The sequence below is a fragment of the Hevea brasiliensis genome, chromosome 4 (assembly GCF_030052815.1).
Source record: "Hevea brasiliensis isolate MT/VB/25A 57/8 chromosome 4, ASM3005281v1, whole genome shotgun sequence".
NCBI lineage: Eukaryota > Viridiplantae > Streptophyta > Magnoliopsida > Malpighiales > Euphorbiaceae > Hevea > Hevea brasiliensis.
Genome location: NC_079496.1, coordinates 111540139 through 111551047, shown reverse-complemented (window position 1 = coordinate 111551047; position 10909 = coordinate 111540139).

Genomic DNA, 10909 nt, shown 5'->3' with positions numbered 1-10909 from the left:
TGAAAATTGTTTGTAAACAATAACCCTTTTGTGAATTACTTGCGTGTGTAGGATTAGAATTGTATTTTTAGGATAAAGTTTAATAAAGGAATAATAAACAAGACTTCTAGAAACATTAGTAGAGGACTGGCATTCGAATTAACGAGATTAGACCAGGCATAAGAGGTACCTAACACCTTTCCCTTACGTACCCACTATCTCGAACCTAGACATTGGGCTATGGTAATGACCGTTGTGGAAACTCTACAAGGAGTAAGTTGCCATCCATTACCCTCGAAAGAAACACTGAATATGTCCCGGTTATAACCCGGGTGGCGACTCCTGTCTATCTATTCCTTCATGGCATAAATCCTTAGTATCGTGGTAGTGTTTGTTGTGACTTATCCGCAAGTATACGGGTCGTCTCAAGTAATAAAGTGATGAATCAAGTATCGTTCCCACGAGGATTTGCTGTTTGATTACTAAACTATGAATGAAGCGATTATTTGGGCTAATGATTAATGAATAAATGGTAAATGTAAATGAGCAAGGTAAATTGATTAATCTAATTGAAATGGGTAAAGAGCAAACAAATAAATTCTAATTCTAGCTATAATTAAACTAAAATTAACAATGGGTAATTTAAGCGAAAGTCTAATTATGGTAAAAGTGATTCGAGTTGAGGGTTTATGCATAAATTAATTGGGATTTGTCTTGGGCATTCCAATTTTTAGGGAAAAATAGAGTTTGAAGGAAATTGATTCTAAATTCCTTTGATATCTTTTTCAAGCAAATCAAAGTGTATTCTAAAATAACCAAACCTACTTTCGTATGTATTTGATTACTTTAAAACCCATTAAGTTTTGTAACCAATAATTAATTCCTCTTAAAGTCCTAGTTTATTTCTAAATCTAGGTGATTTTAAGTTTCAATCCTTGATTAACTATCAATGACTTTCACCTTTCGGTCCTTCAATCAAAGATTAACACAATACCCAATGGGTACCAACATTAGGCAAGTAAATCAAGCACACAAGGAAGGAATCAAAACTCATATTCATATAAAATAAGGAAATACCCAATCCAAATCCACAAATTAATCTAAAACATATTTCCCAACTCTGAAATCTAAAGAAATTACTCACTCATGATGGTATTTACAAGAAATATAGATGGAAGAATAAAGAAAAACATGATAAAAGGACTGAAATAGGAAAACCCAGGTGGAAGAACCAAGGTCTCGGTTTACGAGCTCAAAACTCGTCTGCAGACTCCTCCTCCAAGAGAAAATGGCGTCTCCTCTCCTTTCTATTAAATTTTCTTTCCTTTTGTTTTTCTCCCTCTTCCTCTTGTGGCAAAAATAAGGAAATGATGAATTTATATGGTCCCTAAAGTTACCCTAAAAGTAAATAAAAGAAAAGGAGTGGATAGAAAATGAGGTGTAAAATTATCCAAGTCGTGACACTATTCACGTTACGGGCATGCAGCAGGGTTAGGCAACCTAAGCGACTTCTTAGCAAATTTAGCCTCTGGTATGCTATGCCTTAAGGTTAAGCGGACCTTGATAAATCTCGGCGGACTTATAGTAAAATGGACTTTTCTGCTCATGCTTGACTTGTGTTGCACCTTAAGCATTGCCGCTTTACCCTGAGCATGACCTTAAGCAAGGTCTCAAGCAAATTTCGGCTGGTTTGCTCTTTCAAGGCTTGATTTCTTCAACTTTCCTCCATGCTTAAAGAATCCCAAATTTCTTCAAATCACTTCCTAATGCACTCATTGATCCTCGATTTGCCACAAAATCCTATCAAAAACAACAAAATTACAAAAATCAAATATAAAGTATCTAAAATTAACAAATAAACTAAAATAAAGCTAAAAACATAAAATATACTAAAATATAAGGGCAAAATGGATGCAAAACTATCCTAAAATGCCTATATAAAATGAGTGTAACAAATTCCCCCAAACTCAAACCTTTGCTTGTCCTCAAGCAAATTAAAACAATTAAAACAATTTGGGGTACCTTACCTTAAATTTATGAAAATTACTTATCCAAACTCTCAAGCTTACCTTTAGCCACCAACAAACCATATACCCACTTTCAAGATGCAAAGAATTCAATCCTTACCAAAGTTATCACCGCTTAGCCTTGGGTCAATTATCCATATCATCAAGCCCAAACCAATCAATCACAAAGAATAATCATGCCTAAATAGACTATAGGGTAATCCATAAACTAAAGTGTCTCAAATAATGATGGAAGTAAATGAATGGATTAATGATATCACAATCCCATAGGCAATTCTCCTATTCTAATCTCCACTAATGTAGCAAAACACCATCAAAAGATCAAAAGGACTTTCAAGGGTTGTAATGGGGCTAAGGGGGTGATAATGTGGCTAACAAGAAAGGGATAAGGGTAACAAAATATGAGAATAATCAAATTATTAAAAGATCAAGACACACAATTTTTTTTTTTTTTTTTTAATCAATTGGGAGAAGGAACTTTACAACTATTCACCAATGCTAGCATATAATTTTGAAGCTTTTAGAGGGACTACATAAATAATATTGACTTTGAATTATAATTGTCCCTTTCAATTCACCCCCAAACTCATTTCTTTGTGTACTTGGGTGGTGAATTACTTTACATACCATAATTGAATTTGCTAGCCTTTTTACTTTAGTCACTTCTCCCAACTAATTATTATTATTATTATTATTATTTTTTAAGTGTATCTATCACTCAAAGAATTATTCTCATGGAGGGTAGGTAAGTGTTTGGGTTTATGGCTAGGCATTAATGTGGGTTCCAAAGGAATAAGAGGGATAAATGTAGGCTCAAATTGGTTCCAAAGGGAAATTTTTAAGTGAGGTTGGCTAAGGCTAAAATATGGGTTTAAAATTCAAAGAATGCCTAGATCATTTCTTTTTCAAGTGTATGCTATGATTTCGCCTTGAAAGGTTTAGGAAGATTGTTCTAGGATTGGTGAGACATCAATTAGCTACTTCTCACCTTAGAGTTTTCTCTAAGCACTCAAAGTCAATGCAATTGATTGGGTGGCCCTTGGCTAAGAAGATATAAACTAAAGCAAGAATCTAATAACTTTGCACCTATCTAGAACTTTCAATCCATCAAACCCTTCTAAAAGTAAGCTTAATTGCTCTTCAAAGCAATTCTCAATCCTCTAAGGACAAGGTAAAAATTTATTTTTATGATATGCATGATCCTAAAATGAATGCATAAATCAAATTAAAACTAAGTGTAATCTATATGAAAACTATATGCAAATGTATGTATATAAGTATAGACATGTGTGTGGTATATGTATAAGTGTATGGATTATCTATATATGGATGAATGAAATGCAATAAATGAATGAAAGAAAATTTTAAAAATTTTGCAAAAATTTTGCCCTCACCCCCAAACTCAAATGAAACATTGTCCTCAATGTTTAAAATGAATGCAAAGATGGGCAAAATTGTGTGAACTAATCAATTAATGAAATATATACAATTGGGGATTAAATCAATATAAGCTCAAGTATTTCAAAATTAGCTCAAAATGATATTAACAATGAAGCTTTAGAGAGAAAAATGTGAAAAAGTATCCCAAATGTATGAATTTACACTGCTTAAGATGTTGCTTAACCTGTTGCGTAGGGTAAAGCGAAAGCATAAGCATTGGCAACATACCATAAGCTTAAATGGTAAAAGGGAAGTTGTTACCTCCAACTGATGTGGAACAGGTGTGGCTCAAAGAAAATTATGCAACTCGTTAATGTCAGCAAAATTAGGATTGAAGAAAAGATAAAGTGCAAAAATAATGGTCAAGAAAATGAAAGAGTGTAAAGAAATAAAATGTAACAGTTAAATCAAAAATTAAACTAAGAAACATTCACAGAGTGTTTATGTCCATATCAGAAGATAAAATAAAATAAAGTAAACTAAAGGAAAGAAGTGCAGAGATAATAATAAAAACTAAGTACCAAAATATTACAACCATGACCAAAGTTTGAAAGCTAAAATAAACAGATTACATAATAAACTTAAAAACAAAAATTAAAGCTACTCTTGATCAAGTTACGCTATCAAGCCTTTGTTCTTTGCATCGAGTGCACTTGAGTTACTGCGGTTGGTTCATTGTGATCAGAAGCTTGAGCGGTTTCCAAGTTTTACATTAAGTCTTTCATTTCTTGAAACATGGCTTAGCCCCAATGATATAAATTGTTGTAGGATTGGGCGGTGTGTTGTAAAGCTCCAGCATTTGAAGTTGATGTTATACATTTCTTTTTAAGAGATAAAAATCTCTTTTTAAGTTTCTTTTCTAGCTTCTTCTTTTGGTTAACTGCTCTTGACCCATGGCTTCAATTTTGATTTCTAAGTTTTCAAGGAAGCAAGAATTTACGTGGTATCGGTGAGGAGCGGATGGTTGGGAGTGAAATTTGTTATCACGGATTCCAAGGATTTTAAGATGGATAACATGTCTGTGAGAAGTGTGGGGTAGAGGTTGGTTGTGGTTGTGATTTGCAAAAGTGGTGGGGTTTTGATGTTGGGGTATCGAGTCTTCTGTATGAGCATATGTGTGGCCTATTTTCTCACAAACATCCATATGCGACAACATGGTCTTTGTCTATGTATGATTCCCAGCGGCAGCAATTTATATAGACTAGCATCAAAGCTAAATGATTTTGCTATGGCGATTATATACCCCCAAAAACAATACTACCTTTAGTATGCTTGGTGACAATTTGGTGCCAATGAGTAGCTATGAAATGGGCTGTACTTACTTGTTTTCTCTCCTTCATGCACCACAATAGAAACAAATCCCAGCACCCACAATCATTCTTGTGTCCCTTCCTAAAGCAGTGTAAGTAATGAACCTATGGAGGTATTTCAATACATGGTCAACTATCCTAGAGGCTTTGCGATCCTCTGTCTATAATAACCTCCAAATGGTGCAATATCTTTCGAGAATTGAGCAGGGTCATAAGCAGTTTCTTTGCCACTCAATGTTTTATACCCGAATCACGAAAACCAAAAATGGCATTCAAAGCACCTATGTCTAACTCCTATCAATTCGGCACATCGAAAATATATCATATCTTTATGTTAGAACCTTTGTTGGTTTGAAACTCAACTTTAGGGAACTCAAAAATTCGAGGTTAGATCCTTGTACCTTTGGTTCCCTAATTTTAGCAAAATCAATCGACTAATAACATCCAAATAGGCAAATCTGAATCATAAATGCCTAATTCTTTCAAAATCTGCTCATCCATATACTTGTTTGCCAAAATAGTTTTAGAAAGTAATTTCTCATAGGCCTTTTCATATCCATATCCTAAAAGCCCAAGGTAATGGAGAAATTACCTCCTCTATAGTATCTGAGATATGGCGAGTCTTTGGAGAATGTAAGGAGGCGGAGTTCTTGGTGTTTGGACATTGAGTCTTTGGGGTTTGCGAGAAGACACAGTCCTTTTGCTAAGCTAGTTCGGAAGGGAGGTGGAGGTGGAGTTTAAGTCGAAAGGGACGGAGGGTACTCGTTTCCTTTTCAGCAGGGGTTTCTTTGAGTCTACTGCGGCCCTTTTGTTTTCCCTTTTGTTTTTGTTTGGGTAGGCAGTCGAGTTACGGGAATGGGTGTCGGAATTGGTGTTTCATTTGGCGGCTCGGATTGCGGCGAGAGAAGTCGGCGGAATGAGAGGTGGTATTTGGCTTGGGGCGGGGCGGTGGCGAGGTGGTGGTGATTGTGGTATTGGCGGAGTTTGTGGTGGTGGGGACTGAGGTAGTGGCGTACTGGGGCTGGGGTTAGGGTTTATGGGTAATGAGGATGGAGTACCCATTTTAGATTTGTGAGAATGTCGAAGTCCGATGAGTTTAGGTTTGTGAGAGGACCACATTTTGGTTCTTACCATTTTAATGAAAAGGAGAAACCTTTCGGCTTCTGTAAAAATTGTAGGAAAAAATGGCGTGAGGAAGGAAGTCGGCGAGGTTTATCGGGAGTGTTAGCGAGGTTTTTGGAAAATTGGCGGAAATCTTTGGGCCTTTTAAAATGTGGGGTAGACATGTGGTATTTTGGGCCATGCTTAGGGTTAGGCATAAGGTTGTGAATTTGCTTAAGACTTTGCTTGACAAGCAATGTCATCAGCAAGTTTCGGCAGGTTTTGGGCAAAATTGTGGTTTTGCTTACCAAAATCAGTCCAAAAGCTATGGAATGCTATTGTAACCCTCAGCAATTACCAAATACACACAAACACCATAAAATTGATGGATTTAAGTTCATCTCTCTCATAAACTTAGTAAGCATAGCACATGTTCATTTAGCTTTTGCAATCATTGTTCATTTTAAGCATCCATTGTGACTATCCTTTTTGCACATTTAAATGAAATGGTCTCCTTTCTAAACTTACACCAAAAGCATATTTTCAGCAGCATTTCAGACAAGTTCCAATCAACCAAGAATTGCAGAAAAAATGTAGAAATTGACCTTTTTAGCAGCATGAACAGTAGCATGAACAGTAGCAAAAATCTGCAGATTGCAAAAAATTAGCAGCAATTCTAAACAAAAGCATGCAAATTCCTATCAGACTACAAAATTATATATACACTAAAAGGTGAAACTTAACAAACATTATTTTTGCACTTCAATAAAGTCCTCATCAGTCCTAAATATCAAAATTGATCCTCATTCAAGTTGCATTTCACAGAATTTACACAAAACACAAAATCAAACATATGCTATCAAGTAGATTGCAATATCAGCAATTTAGCACAAGTTTAAAGGTGTTACTGTTCACAGTCTTGCATAAAGTGCAGAATGTTGCTTATACTTGCTTCCCTTTAATTCTTTGTTTTTGCAACAAGTGTAAACTTGCCCAATCTTCATGAATGACCTACAAAAGATAAGCAAATGTCACTTTTGAGTTTAATGAGGGTGAAAACTAAAATGAAAATGAAATGGAAAATTAATGAACTATAAAAGGATACGCAGGTTGCCTCCCAAAGCGCTTGTTTAAGGTCTTAAGCTTGACCTTCCACTCCAATTCTCCTAAGTATCCCTGACTGGAGAACCAAGCCATGAAACCTCTACAAACTTTTGCGTGGGTTCTCCAATAATATAATGTTTTAATCTCTGCCCATTAACTTTGAAAGTCCCTGAGGTCTCATTGCTTATCTCAACAGCTCCATAGGGGTATACTTTTATAACGTGTAGGGCCACGACCATCTTGACTTCAATTTTCCTGAAATAACCTTAACCTAGAGTTGTATAGAAGAACAACATCACCTTCTTGAAATTCTTTCCTCTAATATGCTTATCATGCCATCTCTTAGTTCTTTCCTTGTAAAGCTTGGCATTTTCATAAGCATCAATCTAAACTCCTCAAGTTCATTTAGTTGCGGCATTCTTTTTCTCTGCAGTTTTTAAGTCAAAGTTCGGTGTCCTTATGGCCCAATATGCTCTATGCTCCAACTCCAAAGGTAAATGACAAGCCTTTCCATAAACCAATCTAAATGGGGTAGTTCAGATAGGGGTTTTAAAGGCATTCTATAGGCCCAAAGAGCATCATCTAACTTTAGTGACCAATCTTTCCTCGAACAATTCCTTTGTTTTCTCAAGAATTCTTTTGACTCTCTATTGGAAATCTCCACTTGACCACTAGTTTGTGGATGGTAGGGTGTTGCAACCTTATGCTTCACACCATATTTTTGCAATAATCTTTCAAATTGATGGTTGCAAAAATGAGAACCTCCATCACTTATAATGGCACGTGGAGTTCCAAATCTTGTAAAAATGAACTTTTAAGGAATTTAATCACAACTCTAACATCATTAGTTGGAGATGGTATAGCTTCAACCCATTTGCTCACATAATCTACTCCAACTAAAATGTATTTGTGTCCCAAGGATGATGGAAAGGGTCCCATGAAATCAATGCCCCACACATCAAATAGTTCCACTTCCAATATATTTTGGAGGGGCATTTCATCTCTCTTTGAGATATTACCCATCCTTTGACACCTATCACATGCATTTACAAACTTCCTCACATCCTTAAACATGTGTGGCCAAAAGAACCTGCTTGAAGAAATTTTTCTGCAGTCTTTGTCACACTCATATGACCCCCATAAAGTGAAGAATTTCAATCTTTGATAACATTCCCTATCTCCTCATCAGCTAAACATCTTCTAATCAGCCCATCTCCACATTTCTTGAACAAAAATGGTTCCTCCCAATCATAATCCTTCACATCAAAAGAAATTTCTTCTTTTCTTTGCCATGTTAAATCGGTGGAAGGATTCCACACACTAGATAGTTCACAAAATCTGCATACCAAGGGGTTTTGCATTCATGATTGCTAACAATTGCTCATCGGAAAATAATCATCTATTGGGGCTCTTTTCCCAGTTGTCTCCTTGTTCTTGCCTTAATCTAGATAGATGATCCGCTACCACATTTTCTACTCCTTTCTTATCTTTAATTTCCAAGTCAAACTCTTGAAGGAGTAACACCCACCTTATCAATCTAGGTTTAGCCTCTTTTTACGAAGGAGATACTTGATAGTTGCATGATCTGTGTACACTATTACCTTAGACCCCACAAGATAGGACTGAATTTGTCTCTTGCAAATACTACTGCCAAAAACTCTTTCTCTGTAGTAGAGTAATTTATTTGAGCATCATCTAAGGTCCTACTTGCATAGTATATTGCATACACCTTCTTATCTTTCCTTTGTCCCAAAACAGCCCCAATGGCATAATCACTAGCATCGCACATTAACTCAAAGGTATTGACCAATCGGGTGTTGCATAATAGGAGCGGATATCAAAGCTTCCTTTATCTGCAAAAAGCATTCATACAATTAGTATCAAAATTAAATTCCACATCTTTACTCAATAAATTGGTAAGAGGTTTAGAAATCTTAGAAATCCTTGATGAATCTCTATAAAATCCAGCATGCCCCAAGAAACTCCTCACTCCCTTCACAGATGTTGGGGGTGGCATTTTCTCAATAACTTCTACCTTTGATTTATCCACCTCAATACCCCTGTTTGACACAAGATGGCCCAAAACAATTCCTTCTTGTACCATAAAATGGCACTTTTCCCAATTCAAAACTAAATTGAACTCTTCACATCTCTGCAAAACCTTAGACAAGTTAGATAAGCATTCATCAAAAGATTTACCATACACAGAAAAATCATCCATGAACACTTCCATAATACCCTCAATCATGTCAGAAAATATGGACATCATACATCGTTGAAATGTAGCAGGGGCATTACATAGTCCAAATGGCATCCTTCGATATGCAAAGGTACCATAAGGACATGTGAAGGTAGTTTTATCACGATCATGCAGGTGAATAGGGATCTGAAAGAACCACTGAATAGCCATCAAGTAGCAAAAATAAGAATGATGAGCTAGTCTCTCAAGCATTTGATCTATAAATGGTAATGGAAAATGGTCCTTTCTAGTTGCCTTATTCAATTTCCTATAATCTATACACATTCTCCATCGATTCTGAGTTCTTGTAGGTATTAGTTCATCATTTTCATTTTTAACTCTTGTGATGCCCCCTTTCTTAGGTACAACATGAGCTGGACTTACCCAATTCTTTGTCGAAGCAGGGTAAATGATACTGCATCAAGCAATTTCAAGATCTCCTTTTCACAACCTCTTTCATGTTTGGATTCAATCTCCTTTGTGATTCTCGAGAGGCTTTATGGTGATTTTCCAACAAAATTCTTTGCATGCACACAGAAGGATGTATTCCTTCAATATCCTCAATGGTATAACCAATTATCCTTCTATGCTTCCTAAGAACTCTCAATAATTTTCAACCTCACAATCAGTCAATTTAGCACTAACAATCACGAGGATATGTAGAATATTGCCTAGAAAAGCATACGAGATTTGTTGGAAGAGGTTTCAACTCTACCTTAGGTGCTTCACCTTTTTCAAACTTTGATGATGAAGTCGTTTCTTGCTTCAAGTTCCCAATCTTTTCAATATCGACCATAGGCAATGGTGGATTTCCTTCCAAAATTGTAGCATATTCTGACTTCCTCAATCTCATCCCCTTTTTGATGTTATGAACCAAACAAGCTTCTAAGGGATCTTTAGGATGTTGCTTTTTAAGCACTTCTCTAACCTCTTCATCTATCACATCAACTCTCAAGCATGAGTTTGAATCATCTTTCTTTTTCATTGCTTGAAACAAATTAAATTCAACTTTCTCTTCCCCAACTTCTAATGTAAGCCTCCCATTTTTTACATCAATCACATCTCCAGCAGTAGCAAGGAAAGGTCTACCAAGAAAAATAGGAATGTGTACATCCTCCTCCATCTCCAATACCACAAAGTCCTTTGGTATGAAAAATTTCCCAACTTTGGAGGAACATTCTCAACTACTCCAATTGGAAATTTAATAGACCTATCTGCTAACTGTAGTGATATGGTAGTAGGCTTCATTTCTCCAATCTTCACTTTCTCATAGATAGACAATGGCATCAGACTAACACTGGCTCCAAGATCACACAAAGCCTTATCTATACTAATATCCCCAATGTGACATGGTATGGAGAAACTCCCAGGATCTTTCAGTTTGGGTGGAAGCTTATTTTGCAAAATGGCCTTTGCTTTCTTAGTGAGAGCTACAGTCTCAAATTCCTCCAATTTCTTCTTGTTAGATAAAATCTCCTTCAAAAATTTGGCATATGAAGGCATTTGTGCTAAGGCATCAGTGAAAGGAATAGTCACATGCAAAGACTTCAATACCTCCAAAAACTTCCCAAATTGTTTATCAATTTTGCTTTACAGAAACCTTTGTGGGAATGGTAAAGGTGGCATGTAGGCTTTAGGTGCAACATATTTAGGCTCCTCTTCTTTGCTCTCCCTCTCCTTACTTCCTTTTTCTTCCTTTGAATTTTCTT